Here is a 15,767-nt window from a genome sequence, read left to right as displayed (position 1 = left end):
AGGAATTGTTTCATTTATTTAACGAGGTTAACACAATAAAAGAACTATCCTCAAACGGATATGTTTCATTTTTTAATGAGGTTGACACAAGAAAAAACTATCCTCATAGGATTTGTTTCATTTTTTAACGAGGTTGCCATAGTAAAAGAACTATCTTTATAAGACCCTATTTCATTTTTTAATGAGGTTGACACAGTGAAAGAACCATCCTCATAAGGAGTTGTTTCATTTTTTAACGAGTTTGACATAGTAAATGAACTATCCTCAAAAGGATATGTTTCATTTTTTAATGAGGTTGACACAAGAAAAAACTATTCTCATAGGATCTATTTCATTTTTTAACGAGGTTTCCACTTTAATAGAACTATCCTCATAAGACCCTATTTCATTTTAATGAGGTTGACACAGTAAAAGAACTATCCTCATAGGATCTATTCATGGTTTCCATATGGAAGAAACACATGACAAGGGACACCCCTTGATCATGGCTTCCAAAAGGTCTCCATCAAATGGAAGAACAGTTCTATGGAAGGAACACATGTCAAGGGGATCAATAGGGATAAGAAAATCATATTCAAATTCCCCCATTGATGTTTTGACCATGTCAGCTACCAGATCTAAGTCAAAAGAATTTGAGCAAACAATGAGAGGCTCGCTTGCACCGGTAACCAAAAACATGGCATAGGTTGCCACATAATTAACGCGTGGTAGGGTAGGTACCACTTCCATATAGGGAATATTCAGGGGTGTCAGATGACTGGTATTCGAAGCAAGATCAACGTAAGAAAGATGACCAACCATCACAATGATTCCATTGTGAGGGAAGGACATCATGCGAAAGAGTGTCGATACGACAGCTTTCGTGGCATAAGCATAGTCTTTCCCAAGGAGCAAATTGAAATCTAAGGGACCTTGGACTACCATAAGATCAATACAAACAGATTTACATTCTAGAGTGATAGGTAACTTAGGAAGGATCCCTAAAGGTTCACTATCAATTCTGTTAAAAGCTAATAGATTCTATGTAACAGGCACAAGCTGAGGGGAATCCAAAGCTTTCCAAGTTGTCGATGATAAAATACTGACAAAAGCACCTTCATCTACATTTGTGAGATGAAAATTCTTATCGTAAGCCTTCACAATGATTTGGAAAGGGGTGGAATAAGGAAGATGAGCTTCTATTAGTCTATTCCAATCAAAAGAAATAGCCTCATTACTTGGATGGGGTTGAAAAGAAACAGATGAAATTCCCCCACATGTAGAAGAATCTGAGGTAACATGAAGAACATGACCGATATGAAGTTCACTCTCTAAAGGGAGAGTGGAATTGAACGAAGATGGAATCGATTTGATCACTTGATCAACAAATAGTCCATAAACCTGAGTGATACATGTTTCACCATCCAATGGAAGAGTGGGATTGTTTGTACTTGGATTTATATCAATCACTTCGTCAACTAATGGTAGTTTGGGAGAAAGTTCATGTTAATTAGTTGGAAGTTGTTGTTGACAATAAGTTTTTCGAACAACTTTGAGGCTTCATCCATGTGAGGGAAAAGGTGACTATGATGAGTCCCTTTACATTACCTACAAGGAAACCTAACCTTAACCTTTTTCCCCAGAATCTGAGAATCACGGGTAAATGGATCAACAATAAGTTGATAAGAATTATTTGACCATACTTCCAAAACCTTAGGAATACTAGGGCAATTGATAAGGAAGTGGTCACCCTTACAAAGCTTGCAAGGGTATTTTGGCTTATGATTCATTGTAGAAGTTTCCTCAACATTACCAATACTTACGACCATGGTTGGTTGGTTGACTACTTTCTTATCTTGCTTCTTCTTCTTCTTCCCTTTATTCTTCTTCTTAGTCACTTGGTTACTAGCATCAAGGCTTTTACCAAGTGAAGAAGAAGAAAGGGAGGAGGACATGTTGGATGAAGAAGGTAAAGGGTCAACAGTAGGTTGGTGATGTTGAGACAGAGAACTTGGTTGAGGTAAGAAACTCAATTGAGCTAGTACAATTGGAAAATTTGGAATCAAAGACGTTGAGAACAGCCATACAGGTAAACCTATCGTGAATTTGGGAAGTTACAATGTAACCATATAAGGAGGAACAACATTTCCAAGATTGGGAAAAGGAATAGGATTCTTGTTAATGGGGTTTCCTTGGTAGGTAACGTCCGGATGGGTAAGATTCAATCCAAATAAGTTTTTATTATTAAAATTAAATAATATTCACAATCCACACCTAAGGTCTCGTAAAAAGTAAAAACAAACAAAGTAACACACACTAAAAAATCTAGGGATTCAAACCATACAAACTCACCTTTCACAGAGATCAATACTTACCAGTTGGTGATTAAATCCAATGTCGCAGAGATTAAAGTGAAAATATTTATAGATATGATCGTTTGGAACCAGTTACCTTGACAACCTACTTAATGAAAAAATTTGGTGCAAGTAACTTTTCTTATGCCATCTCGAGCAAAGATTACCCTCCAAAAAGTCCAAGTGAGTCTAGTCAATGTCTGTTCTAGGTACATCAGGACGTTCCCTCTACCATCACCTTCGTTAGAGCACTAGGATTATGGTCATTAAGTTTATCAACTAGAATAACTTTACTTGGGGATATAGTCATAGATCGGACATACATGCAAGGGTTGAGTAACAAGCTCAATCCCCTTGAAAGCTCCTCCACATGATCAATTGGAGGTTTACTTTCAAGTGACCCCAAGTACCTTTTGGTACTGTTGTAATACGTGCAAATAACTCTATCATAGCCAATGAAGTGGGTATGATCAATTCACCAGATCCAACATGATCTTGTGCTTAACTCATGTATAAGAAGAGATTCCTAGAGAAAAACTGAAATAATTGGATTTTCTCTCCCTAACTCAAGATTCTGTGTTTGTCTGTAGCTTTGGAAACTTTACTTCCTTCCCTATTCCAAAGACCTATACTTAAGCTACTATAGGTGGCAACATCCCTAAAAAATAATAAAAATTCTAGATGAATTTTAATTAACGTTGTATTATTAAGCTGTTATTTACTCAAAGGGTAAATGGACGTGAAACTGTTGGTATTATGACTTGACTCAAAACTCTAATGCATCAAATATGAAATTTGTAATCTCTTGATTTCGATGAATTCTAGCTAGAGTAAGTAAATAGGTTCGTGTTTAAAATATTAATTCCAAAATGTACCACTTCTAACTTTGTAATGCAATTTAAAGCTTTAAGTTGCAAACCACACAATGTAATCTATGCACAATTTTTGTTCATGAAATGAGAATTCTAACCATGCAAATGTAATCTATGCAAGAGAATTCTTCAAAACAAACACAAGATGATTCCAAATCAGCGAAAGAACAACAAGACTATTTCCCTTCACTATACAACTAAAGAACCAATCGAGTGTAAGTAAAGGGAATTGGGTGAAAATTCCAAAGATAAATAAAATAACAATCGAAGAAAATTAACACTCAGACACAAATTTTTTTGCAAAATGAAAGAAAAAACTTGCAAAAATGGTTAAGAAACTGAGACAAATCTTTGAGCAATGACCGAAGGAAATCAAAATTCAAAACACCCAATGAAATCCTTAAATTGAAAATTCTTGAATGAATGTTATGAAAACAACATTTAAAGTGTAATTCTGATTAAGCTTCAGTACTGAAATAAAAATGATTATTGTTTTCAATGTAGCACAAGAAGCACATCTCATCAAAACAATAATTCTTGAGAAACCCTACCTTTCAATCCTTGAAAACGGATAAATCTCAAGAAAAAATCCTTCACAACACTCGATTAAACACATGGATACTGACTGGAGTCATGGACAAATGTAATGAATCCATAAAAAACAAAAAATTCAGATTTTAATGAGAGGAAAAGTTATTTTTTCAAAAAAATCTTAGAGTATGCGTAGGTAGACAATATAGTGCAGTGCACATGCACACTATTACTAAAGGTAATCTGCGTAGATCTGCGCTCTGTTTCTAAATAGAAATCACATAGGTAGATAAACTTAAAGAAAAAATAAAAAAAATATCCAAACAAATCAAAAAATTTGAAAGATCTTTAACTCGTCAAGACTCAGGTAAAGTTATCAAAAAAGGTTCGAGAATAAAAAACAAGGAGATGGAAGAGAAAAGGTCGTTCCCCAATGGAGTTGCCAATTTTTTAGGTGGATAAATTCCTCTTGTTGACAAGAGAAGTCTCCTTAGATCCTAGACATAAACCAGAAACAAGCAAACAATCAAGATAAGTCCTTCCCTGAATCTATCTTTTCTTGAATCATAAGCTAACAAGGTGAGAAATGTAAATTCATAGCTTATTACGATATGCTTGATGAAGATCCCTCTTTGTGCTTCAGTGCAACTTCTCCATGCTTGAATCTAGACTTGCACATGGAAACAACAAAGCATCAAAGGCATATGCAACATAAATGATTCAATAATTCAAATTAGTGATCAAGGACACTAGTAACAAACATCATTCTAATGGAAAAATATAAATAACATCATTCCAATGGAGAAATATAAATAATCATAAACCATCCATGAAATTGATCAATTAATCCATTAAACAATGAAGTGAGAAAACCATTCATCATTCCAATAAGACAAATCAATGGGAGAAAGTGTTCATTTGTATTAATCAAATATTAAGAGGAGCCTTACAACCTTTGCCTTGATGTCGTGAGGTCCCTCCCAAATGCCTTCAATATCCTCCTTAGATGACAAGCTTTCCAATCTCAAACCAACAACATAAGTTTTTCTTCTCTGAGTTTTGACCTCTTCAATCCCTCTAGCCTCTAGTCATTTTATAGGCCAAGAGGAGGAAGTTTTAGATTCAAAAAAGGAGGATGAGACTCCTTCATTGAGGGATTAGGTTACCATGAGAAAATGGAATTATTTCCCTAAAAAATGAGGTTAGGCTCGAATAAACATGAGTTCGAGGCTTTCTATTGGGAATGATTCTCCCAACAATGCTTCTAGATCTCACTTTTTATTGATTGACCTGCGCAGTTTTTGTTCAAAAATAAAGCGCAAATCTGCACAGTTTTACAGTGGAAGAAACTGCAAAAGTGCAATTTTTCTTCAGAAAAACTGTGAATATGCTCAAGAGTAGGGTTTTTTACTAAGAGATCCAAAATTTCCACTTTATTCAAGGTATATAAGTTGTTGACTTGTAAGGGAGTGCTTCATGAAACTTGGATGGATGGTGAGAGATCCAATTTTCATGGTGACAAAATGAAGTGTAAGACATGTAAAGTCTTCAGAAACCATCCTTTTAATGATGATTACTCTATTCATGTTTACAATGATGAATGCCTAAGTGCACTAACTGATCTTTCAATTTCTCAAGAAAAAAATGATTTGAAAGATTTAGATCTTGAATCTGATTCGGTTATAGAATATGCTCTTATGGAAACTTCATCTTCACCTCACCATCTCTTGTACTCTACTGTTTGTAATGCATTATCTTGGGAAGATACTCCATGCTATTCAAGTTCATCATCTAATGAGTTATGTTTCGAATTGACACAAGGTAGTGAGGTTATCCATGATGAAAATGAAAAAAAACAACTCATCAAGTATCCATTCCATCCCTTATCATTTCGAGTCTTGCATGAGGAGAATTATTCAATTTAAGTTACTCATGAAATTTGTCCAATATACTCATCCTTAGATGTGAATTTAGAAGAACTTTATGACTTGGGTAATATGTTTGTCGAAGTTGTAAAATTTGATCAAATTAGTGATGTAGGTGGCTACTGTTATGATAGTAGTGGTCTTATTGAAATTACTGGTAGTAGTTTTCCACACACCATGCATGATCTAATTCAATCTTAAAAATGCAATTCTACAATCATTGAAAGTTCCGGGAATTTTCAGGAAGTCGAGGCACTTCAACTTCAGTTGATGATTATGTCAGGTTTTTTCGACTTTGGTAAGGTCCCCGAACTAATTCAGATTTGAATTTCCTGCAAAATTATTTTCTTTGCATGCTTTCACTAAATGAAAATTCCTTCTTGAAAGATCTTCAGTATTTTGGATATATCTCTTTTAACTTTCAAGATTTAGTTTCTAATCAGATTGAGGATTCTGTTTCAGTTGGTTCATATCCATGAAAATCCCTTGTATCAAACTCAAGTTCAAAGAGTATCCTTCCATGGATGCACAAATCTATGAAGCTAATCATTTCAAACATTCCCATTGGTCGAAGGATTCATACCTATCAGACTTTGTTGAAAATAGCCAGCTCCTAGTTTTTGTTGTGAATGTTATAATCCTAATCATTTTCTTCATGGCATCAGATACCCTCTTGAGTGTTAGTGAATTCTTATGTTTTTTTTTAATCAAGTTCCCCTTTTTCACTTTAACCGATTTCATGTATTTTCTATAGCAACATTCATTTTCAATCCTTTTAATGATTGTAACAAATTACAAGGAAATGGATGGTCACATTTAAGATGCGAGGAAGAAGATTATATTGTTCAAAGCATTTTAAAATATGTTCAAACTAATCTCTCTTTATTGTCCACTAACTAAGAATCCTATGCCTTAATCAGTCCATGTGATCATAATGATGGTTCTAGTAACTATCATTTAACTAATTATTTCCCCACCAGTATATCAAATGACCACTTTTTTGCTTCGTTTAATCTTTATGCTTATCATGTCACTATTTAGGTACTTTCCAAGCAGTTGAGGCAGTTTAGCCTTCGCTGATGGTTATGTCAGGCCCACACTATCTTGACAAGCCTTCTGAATATGCTCAGATTCATTTTACCTTACAAGATTCTCATCCTGATTCCATGCCTTTAATTGAAAATTCATCTTTTCAAGGATTTCATGCTTTTCAAGAGGATTGTTTTGAATTTTATGATCCAATCAACAATTGGTTGTAAGCATCCTAATTAGAAATCCCATTTACTAATAATGTTGGAAATAATGATAATATTGAGGGGGGGGGGGGGGGGGTGAATCAATATTAAGGCTAATTTTAACTTTTTATGTCAATTTGCTTTCCTGATTCATATTTGGAAACCATCCATATAATGAGAAGCAATATAAAATCAACATATAAGCACACACCATGAGCATCATACGCACGAGAAGCAACGTTTTATGTGGAAACCCTTTCAGGAAAAAACCACCAAAGCTTGTTGTTGTTATTGATGCAAATAATAGCACTTACTCTATTACATCAATCCTTTTTGTGAGAACCCACTCACAGGAAGCACCAACTCCCTTTTATTGTTTTCTAGCATTGAATAGCAGGAAGCACCAACTCCCTCTTTTTGTAGACACCTATCCAGCTTACCAAAAGCACCATGAGGCACCAACGTCATGGATTTTTTGCAAGCACCAACTTGCATCTCCTTGGATTTTTGCAAGCCAAGTTGCAGGAGGCACCACCCCCAAGCCTTCTCAAGCACCCACTAGAGATGGAAGCACCAACTTCTTGTATGCAGGCACTAACCCACACTCAAATAGGAACTAAATGTTCTCTATATTTTGGCAGCCACTCTACTTGAAAACAACTTTGTTCTCTACTTACTCTGTTCACGCTGTAGCAACAAACTGACGTGCTAAAATACAGTCACTCATCACAGTCCATGCAACTATTTTCTCTGCTCTTCATCAAAAATCACTGAGCTCTTGAAATTTTAATCTCCAAGGCACACACACAACTCTCAACCTTCTTTCTCTACACAAGCACCTTCAACCTTTCTCGTAGCACAGGAAACTTCTGCCTTTACTCACAGTGCATAGGTAACTTCTGCCTTACACACAACGCATAGGCAACTTTGGCCTTTCTCACACAGTCTAGCTCTCAGGGTCTCTTACCTATGCATAGGCACTCTCATACTTTCTCTGTAGAACAAACTATCTCTTAGCCTTACAAAGTAGTGCACACACTCAGAGGTTTTCCACTTAGCTCCCTTGTAACTATGCTGCTTTCCCCCATTTTCCTCATCTGAGCTCTTAGGTTTTGTTTCTCTCCTACCCCATGATCGATGCTGCCACTCTATCCTGCATCCACACTGTGCAAGTGTACCTCGACATGGCTCTACCATTTTGTTGTCGCATCTGACTTGGTCTCTGCCACTATATTAACCATGAGAATGGGCACCTGATTGTTTCTCCATACTAAGAATGAATTCTCAGTCCACCTGCACACTCCAACTAGGCACAATCCTTTATGTGTGCAACTCTCCTATCACTGAGGCTCTTCGTGCTTATTCATGGTTTCGAATGACCTGGTTGTACTTTAGCGTGGATTCTGTATGGACCATTGTCCTTATTTCCTTATCTCATATTTTTCTGCTAATCCATCTAACTCCATGAACCAACTCCGTCGATCTACATTTTCTCTATGGTAGCCAACCCATTCATCCACTTAACTCACTGAGATGTGCATTAGAGCATAAAAATAGCTTGTCTCGCCTCAAGGTAGACCCAACACTCTTTCCCGAAGATTGTGGTCCTTGTCGCCTTAACCTAATGATCTTTGACAATCGCCATTTATTCCAGTGAACAACTCCTCTATGCTCATTTACTCTTCAGTTTCTAAGTCATCCAACCTTCAATATTCCTCTGTACTGCTATATCATAGCTTTTACAACACAGTGCAATTTTAGAGCCCAAACATCTCGTAACTCTATTAAGAAGATGTTACGATATTACAATATTTTAATTGGCCTTTAGCCCCTTTTTCTTAGCTCCTTATCACATCTCCACCATAGGACCGCTGCCTGTGACCATCGGTATAGCACTTAGGTGCTAAGTCTTTTAGCATCCCATGAGGGGCCTTTCTCCTCATGTTATTTCTCTATGCCCTTGGTTTTCTGGGTTGCACGACCAAGCACCAACAACATCGAAAGCTTCACATATCGTAACTTTCTCCAAAATTCATTTAAAGCAGAGTTCTGAAATCTCCAACCTCCGATATGCTCCACAATAGTTAGGTTTTAAGCTTCACTCTTTGCCCTTCACTCTTGAGTCTTTATGACCCTAGTGCCAACCCAATATCGGATGTTCCCTCCATCATAACTTTTCAATAACCAACTGTTATAAAGTTCTGATATATTTAATCATTCGATCACCGACTTTGATGTGACTTCATCACTTCCATGTGGCGACTCCTTAGAGGTGACATGTGTCACCTGGTTATGGCCCATTATATCACCGAATATGGTTGAATATGCCTACCACATGTATTTTCATACTTCCATGTCATGCTGACATTAGCTACCACTGTACCTTATCAGAGCCAATCATATCCTTCCATGTGTCCTTATCGGAGCCAATCACATGCTACCATGTGTCCTTATCAAAGCCAATCATATTCTGCCATGTGTCCTAATAGAGGAGAGAGAAAAGGGCTCGCCCACCTTTGGTTTTGCGATGAAATCCTCTGTTAATCCTTTAACAGCGTTCCCAACTTTTTTTAACATTATTGCCTCATTACCCATGTCACAGCTTTTAAAAGGTTCTCATGTTCAGAAATTCCAATTCTCTGATTGCCGATATCTGATGTGTCTAGACCTACGATATGCAATGCATCGATATGCTTGATGCTTTGATGTTGCGATGTGCTGGTATGCCCAAACTTTGATATGAGATCGCCGATATGGATGATGCTCTGATGTTGTGATCACTGATATGATTTATGCTTTAATGTTGCGATCACCGATATCTCTAGACCTTCGATATGCGAATATGCCAATGTGACGATCTTCGATATCCTAGACCTATGATATTCCCTCTTCTTTAGGAATTCAAGTCCCTGATCATCGATAAGCCATAACGTTTGATCCATGAGTCTATTTTTGGACTTCCACATATCGTTGGAAATCTCTTCAAGAGAACTTCCCAACGGAGAGGGTTTAATGTAGGATTTGAGCCCATATACTACCTCTAATATGGATCCAAACTCTTTGCCATTATTTTTCTCCTTGACTCTCTAGACAAAGGAACTCATAACCACCATGATGATCCTCTTCATGAAGCCTGCAGCTATCATGGACTTCGATTTTGTACATCAATGAAATCATCATTTTATGGTTTCTCCAATAAGCTTGCTACTGTGATAATTTTCTACATGAAGCATGTAGCTACCATGAGATTCCTCCTAGGCCATCACTACCAACATCTACTGCGACAAGCATCCAAACTAGTCTGGTTGACATCAATGCCAACACTCCTGCCAATAGTTAGGAAATACTTCAGCCAATAGTTAGGCAATGCCAACTGCCCAACACATCTCCCCAGCATGACTGTTGACATCAATGCCAACACACTTGCAGATGCCTTCACTAGGCCACTAGCCATCTAGACAATGCCAATTGTCCAACAATCTCCCTCTTTGGCATTGATGGAAACAAAACATCCTTTTCTTCATGTGATGGCCAAACCTCATCTTTCTTCCACACATATCATTGCATGAGACACCAATGGCCTGCTTTCTTTTGCATAGGCCATCACAATTTCTCCGCAACTTATCTCCCCCTTTGACATCAATGGCAAGGGGCTACAAGCTTCCTTTCTCTCCCAATGCAATCACTTGGTTGTGAAGACCAGATTCTAATTATTGAGATGTGCATTTTTCCTCATAGACATCTCTTCTAGGACTGTCACTCCTGCTGCTCCATAAACTGGGCATATGTGATATGCTCCCCTTGAACATATACTGCTTTTGATTTGAATGCCTCCAGTTTTGGACACCTTAAGGTTTTTGAATGAGCACTCTCTCCACTAATGCATCTTTTGTATAAAAAACTATTGATACCCATTAAACTGCTCATGGTATTTCTGTTGTTGCAAATACCAATTAATGATGATGCATTTTGGTTCACACTTCTTTGTGGAGCATTGTACCAAAGGAAATGATACAAATGGAGTATTGTACCAAGAAAACTCTAATATTTCTTTTGTCAAAAAGAAATTTCCATTTGCACACAAGGTCACTCATCATGAACCCAACATAACCAATTGACATAGCGATACCAATTAAGGGTTAAGGGACATGAGAAATCTTACACCAATTGTGTTTTATGAACACAATACTGCTATGCATAATCAAACTCACAACTTAAATGAAATAAGGGTATTTCATGAAAGATGAAAACCTTTCATTTGCTCAACAATCTTCCTTTCTGAGGCTACCAATTGTTTCCTACTATTTCTTATCAAAGCAGCTCCCCCTGAGCCAATGCTCTTTGATCTCTTGCAAATGATTTCTTTCCTCTGTGTGGGGACTGATCCCATGGATCTGACTTGACTGTGAGCTTCCTATCATTCCACACTTCCATTGCATCCCATCTTATTCCCACAACATAAGATATTGTTGTGTACTTTTTATGTTGGCTGCACTCCTCCTTTTCAATGACAATACATTCAAAATAAACCATTTTCTTCTTGTAATCAGCAAGAAAACACAACCATACCTTCACAATCAAATGCAATTTTTGTTTCTTGTTTTTTTCTTCTTACATTTGTCTTATTTGGCCTTCCTTGAGGCCATTCACTTCCTTCACGGAAGAGAAACATAGAATCTAATCCCCCTGAGCAAATCATCCTCCTTCTTCCTCCAGACCTTTAAAGGTCGAGTTCTGATAGAAGCATTACCATCTTGCTTCTTCTTTACCCCTATTTGGGTCTTCTCTTGATTGTGCATGAATAGAGGAAACTTCTCTTTCACCTCCTCTTTCTTCACCCAAATCCACTTGGAGCCTTTTTACCTTATAGAGGGGTCTGCTACAAGAGTAGGAGGATCATTCTTTTGATTTCTTCCTCCTCTATTCACCTTTCTCTGTTGACATAGAGTATTGAAGACAAATGTGTATCTCTAAACTCCATTCTTTTTCCTTGTCTTGAAATCCCAAGCTACTACATTTGCATGCATATGTTGAGAAGCATTCAATTTCTTCTCATTTCTACAACCAGCTCTCTTGTGCCCAAATTTGCCACAATTGTAGCATTCAACATGGCTTAAGAATGGGGTAGAGGAGTTACTTTTTTGGAAAACATTCTTATCAAAACTCCTATTGCAGCTAGCATGCCTTCTTCTAGCCTTTTTGTACATTCTTGGGTTGCTGCTACCCAAAACATCTTGTTTCCATGCATGCCATTTACAGTCTATGGCTTTATGCCCAAAATTATTACAAGAAAAACAATATCCATGAAAAGGATTTTGATGATAGACGTTATATTTTCTTTATAGGATTTTTCCCTGAGTAGGAAAGGACCTCTTCTGGCTCTTCATGTTCCTCCCATGACAATTTGCATTACTACCTTGTTTTCTTTCAGTTGCCTAGCCCTCTTCTACTGCACTACCGACTGTTGCTTCTTAGCCTTCTGCTGCTGCCTTTACTTCTCTTGTTACTACTACTTTCCATGCTGATGCTGATATCCAACAACCTTTCTTTATTTGTTGTTGTTGGAACCTTGGACTCCCTTTACCTGGGAATTTGATCCTTCAAAATTTTCATTATTGGAGCTAGGTTTTTCCTTGAAACCCAAACCAGTCTTGATGAGAGGGGATATTTTCTTGCCAAGCATATCATCCAAGACTTTATTTCTCCCCTCAAGCTTTTGATAATGAGACAACTCTTTATTTGAATTTCCTAAGGCATGTCTCAATGAGACTGCTTCATTTTGTAGTCTCTCACAGTAAGCATCCTTCTTTCTCAATTGATTGGTTAACCTCCTATTCAGTCTGCTAGTCTCTCCTTATTGAGCATTTAGTTGAACCATTGTTCTGCTCAACTTCTCATTCTCAAGCTCATAAATTTTCAATTTCTCCTCTTGCTTGATATTTTCTTCTGATAGGTCCTTGATCTCCTTTAGAGCATAGATCATCTTCTTTCTAAAAAAATATCCTTTTCTTCACTATCAGAGGTGCTAGCTAAGTTACCGCAAAGATCTAAGCCCATCTCTCTATCCGTGGAATCTTCCACAGGTCTAAGGGTTGTCCCTTCTTCATCACTTTTAGTGATACCCTTAGTCTCTCCATGGGATTAACTCTATTCTCTTTTATAGGATCTCTTATTTCCTATTGCTACTAAAATGGGTCTATATTCATTAAAGCTACTAGATGCGTGGCTCTCTCTATCTTCAAGTGAATCACATGAGCATCTAGATAATGAATGACCTATTTCTTTACATTAATCACAAAGCAATAGCATACCTTCTGAGCAACATGGTCTCTCCTCTGATACATCTTCATCATCAACATGAGTGTGATGAGAAACAACTTCTCCATGTTCTAGTTCATTGCTAGAGCAACAGGACTCCTCAACCTTTTCTTTAGCCACATGGATATCTCCACCATACAGACATTGCAGTTTGTCCAACACTTCCTTTCCTGACTCACAATGCCTCACTTTATCAACATTTGGCTTAGATAGCCCTCTCATGATGACCTCCTTAGCTTTTACATTCAACTCATTCTTTTCTCTATGTATTACAGAGTGCCACATGTCAACATTCAAGGCTAGTAAATATTCCAACATTAAAACCTCCCAGATTTCATAATTGAGCCCATGGTCTGATTCATTTAAGAATGGAACTTTGTCTACTATTAGCCAAACTTTATTAGCCATTGTTTCCCTTTGATATACCTTCTAGCGATTAAGCTATTCCTCAAGGAACTTGGCTTTGATACCAATTGTTGGAAACAATGATAATACTAAGAGGGGGCATGAATCAATATTAAGGCTAATTTTAAATTTTTATGTAATTTACTTTTCTAATTCGTACTTGGCAACCATCCATATAATGAGAAACAATATAAAATCAACATACAAGCACACACCATGAGCATCATACACATGAGACACAAGGTTTTATGTGGAAACCCTTTTGGGAAAAAACCACCAAAGCTTGTTATTGTTATTGATGTAAATAAGAACACCTACTCTATTACATCAATTTGTTTTGTGAGAACCCACTCATAGGAAGCACCAACTCCCTTTCATTGTTTTCTAGCACTAACTAGCAGGAAGCACCAACTCCCTCTTTTTGTAGACACATGTCCAACTTACCAAAAGCACCATGTGAGGCACTGACCTCATGGATTTTTTGCAAGCAACAACTTGCAGCTCCTTTGATTTTTGCAAGCCAACTTGTAGGAGGAACCAACCCCCAAGCCTTCTCAAGCGCCCGCTAGAGATGGAAGCACCAACTTCCTGTATGCAGGCACCAACCCACACTCAAATAGGAACTGAATTTCCTCTGTAGTTTGGCAGCCACTCTGCCTGATAACAACTTTGTTCTTTGCTCCCTCTGCTCACTCTGCATCATCACACTGACTTGTTCAACAACAATCACTCATCACATTCCATGCAGCTCTGTTCTATGATCTTTAAAAATAGTCACATTTCTCTCGGCCTTTTTCTCTGCAAGCCACCCACATAGCTCTTGACCTTCTTTCTCTGCATAAGAACCTTTGGCCTTTCATCCAACACAAGAAACTTCCCCCTTTACTCATAGCACACAGGAAACTTCTGCCTTACACATAACGCACAAGAAACTTCTTCCTTTCTCACACATCGTAACTCTCGGGGTCTCTTACCTTTGCATAGGCACTCTCAACCTTTCTCTACAGAACAAGCTCTCTCGCAGCCTTACACAACAGTGCACACATTTAGAGATTTTCCACTTAGATCACTTGAAACTATGCTACTTTCCCCCATTTTTCTCATTTAAGCTCTTGCATTTTGTTCCTCTACTGGCTCCCGATTGATACTGCAACTTTGTCCTGCATCCACACTGTACGAGTGTACCTCGACATGGATCTACCATTTTGATGTCACATCTAACTTAGTCTCTTCCTCTACATTAACCATGAGAATGGGCACCTGACTATTTCTCCATACTAAGAATGAATTCTCATTGCACCTGCATACTCCAACCAGACATAATACTCTCTATGTGAAACTCTCCTATCACTGAGGCTCTCCATGCTTATTCATGGTTTCGCACAGCTTGGCTGTACTTCAACATGGCTTCTTTGTGGACCATTGTCCTTGTTGCCTTGTCTCAGAGTTTTCTGCTGATCCTTCTGACTCCATGAACCAACTCCGTCAATCTGCATTTGTTCTATGGTAGCCAATCCACTTATCTCACTAAGACATGCATTGGATCACATGAATATCTTGCCTCACCTCAAGGTAGACCCAACACTCTTTCTTGAAGATCATGGTCCTTGCTGCCTTGACCCAACGATATTTTATAGTTGCCATTTATTCCAGTGACCAACTCCTATGCACTCATTTACTCTTTAGCTACCGACTCATCCAAGCTTCAATATTCCTCTGCGCATCTATATAAGAGATTTTACACCACAGTGCAATTTTGGAGCCCAAACATCTCATAACTCTATTAAGAAGATGTTACGATATTACAATATTCCAATTGTCCTTTAGCCTCTTATTCTTAGCCCCTTATCACATATCCACCATAGGACCAGTTCCTGTGATTGTCGGTATAGCACTTAGGTGCTAAGTCCTTTAGCATCTTGCCGGGGGCCTTTATCCTTATGTTATTACTCTACACCCATGGTTTTCTGGGCTTCACAACCAAGCGCCAACAACATCGGAAGCTTCACATGTCGTAACTTTCTCCAAAATTCATTTAAAGCGAAGTTATGAAATCTCCAACCTATGATGTGCTCCATAACACTTAGGTTCTAAGCCTCGCTCTACATCATTGGTTTTTTGAGTCTTTACGATCGTGGTGCCAACCCA

The sequence above is a fragment of the Pinus tabuliformis genome, chromosome 1_2, assembly GCF_031772625.1.
Source record: "Pinus tabuliformis cultivar Carrire ecotype Pingquan chromosome 1_2, CPIR1, whole genome shotgun sequence".
NCBI lineage: Eukaryota > Viridiplantae > Streptophyta > Pinopsida > Pinales > Pinaceae > Pinus > Pinus tabuliformis.
Note: the sequence above shows the minus strand (reverse complement) of the source record.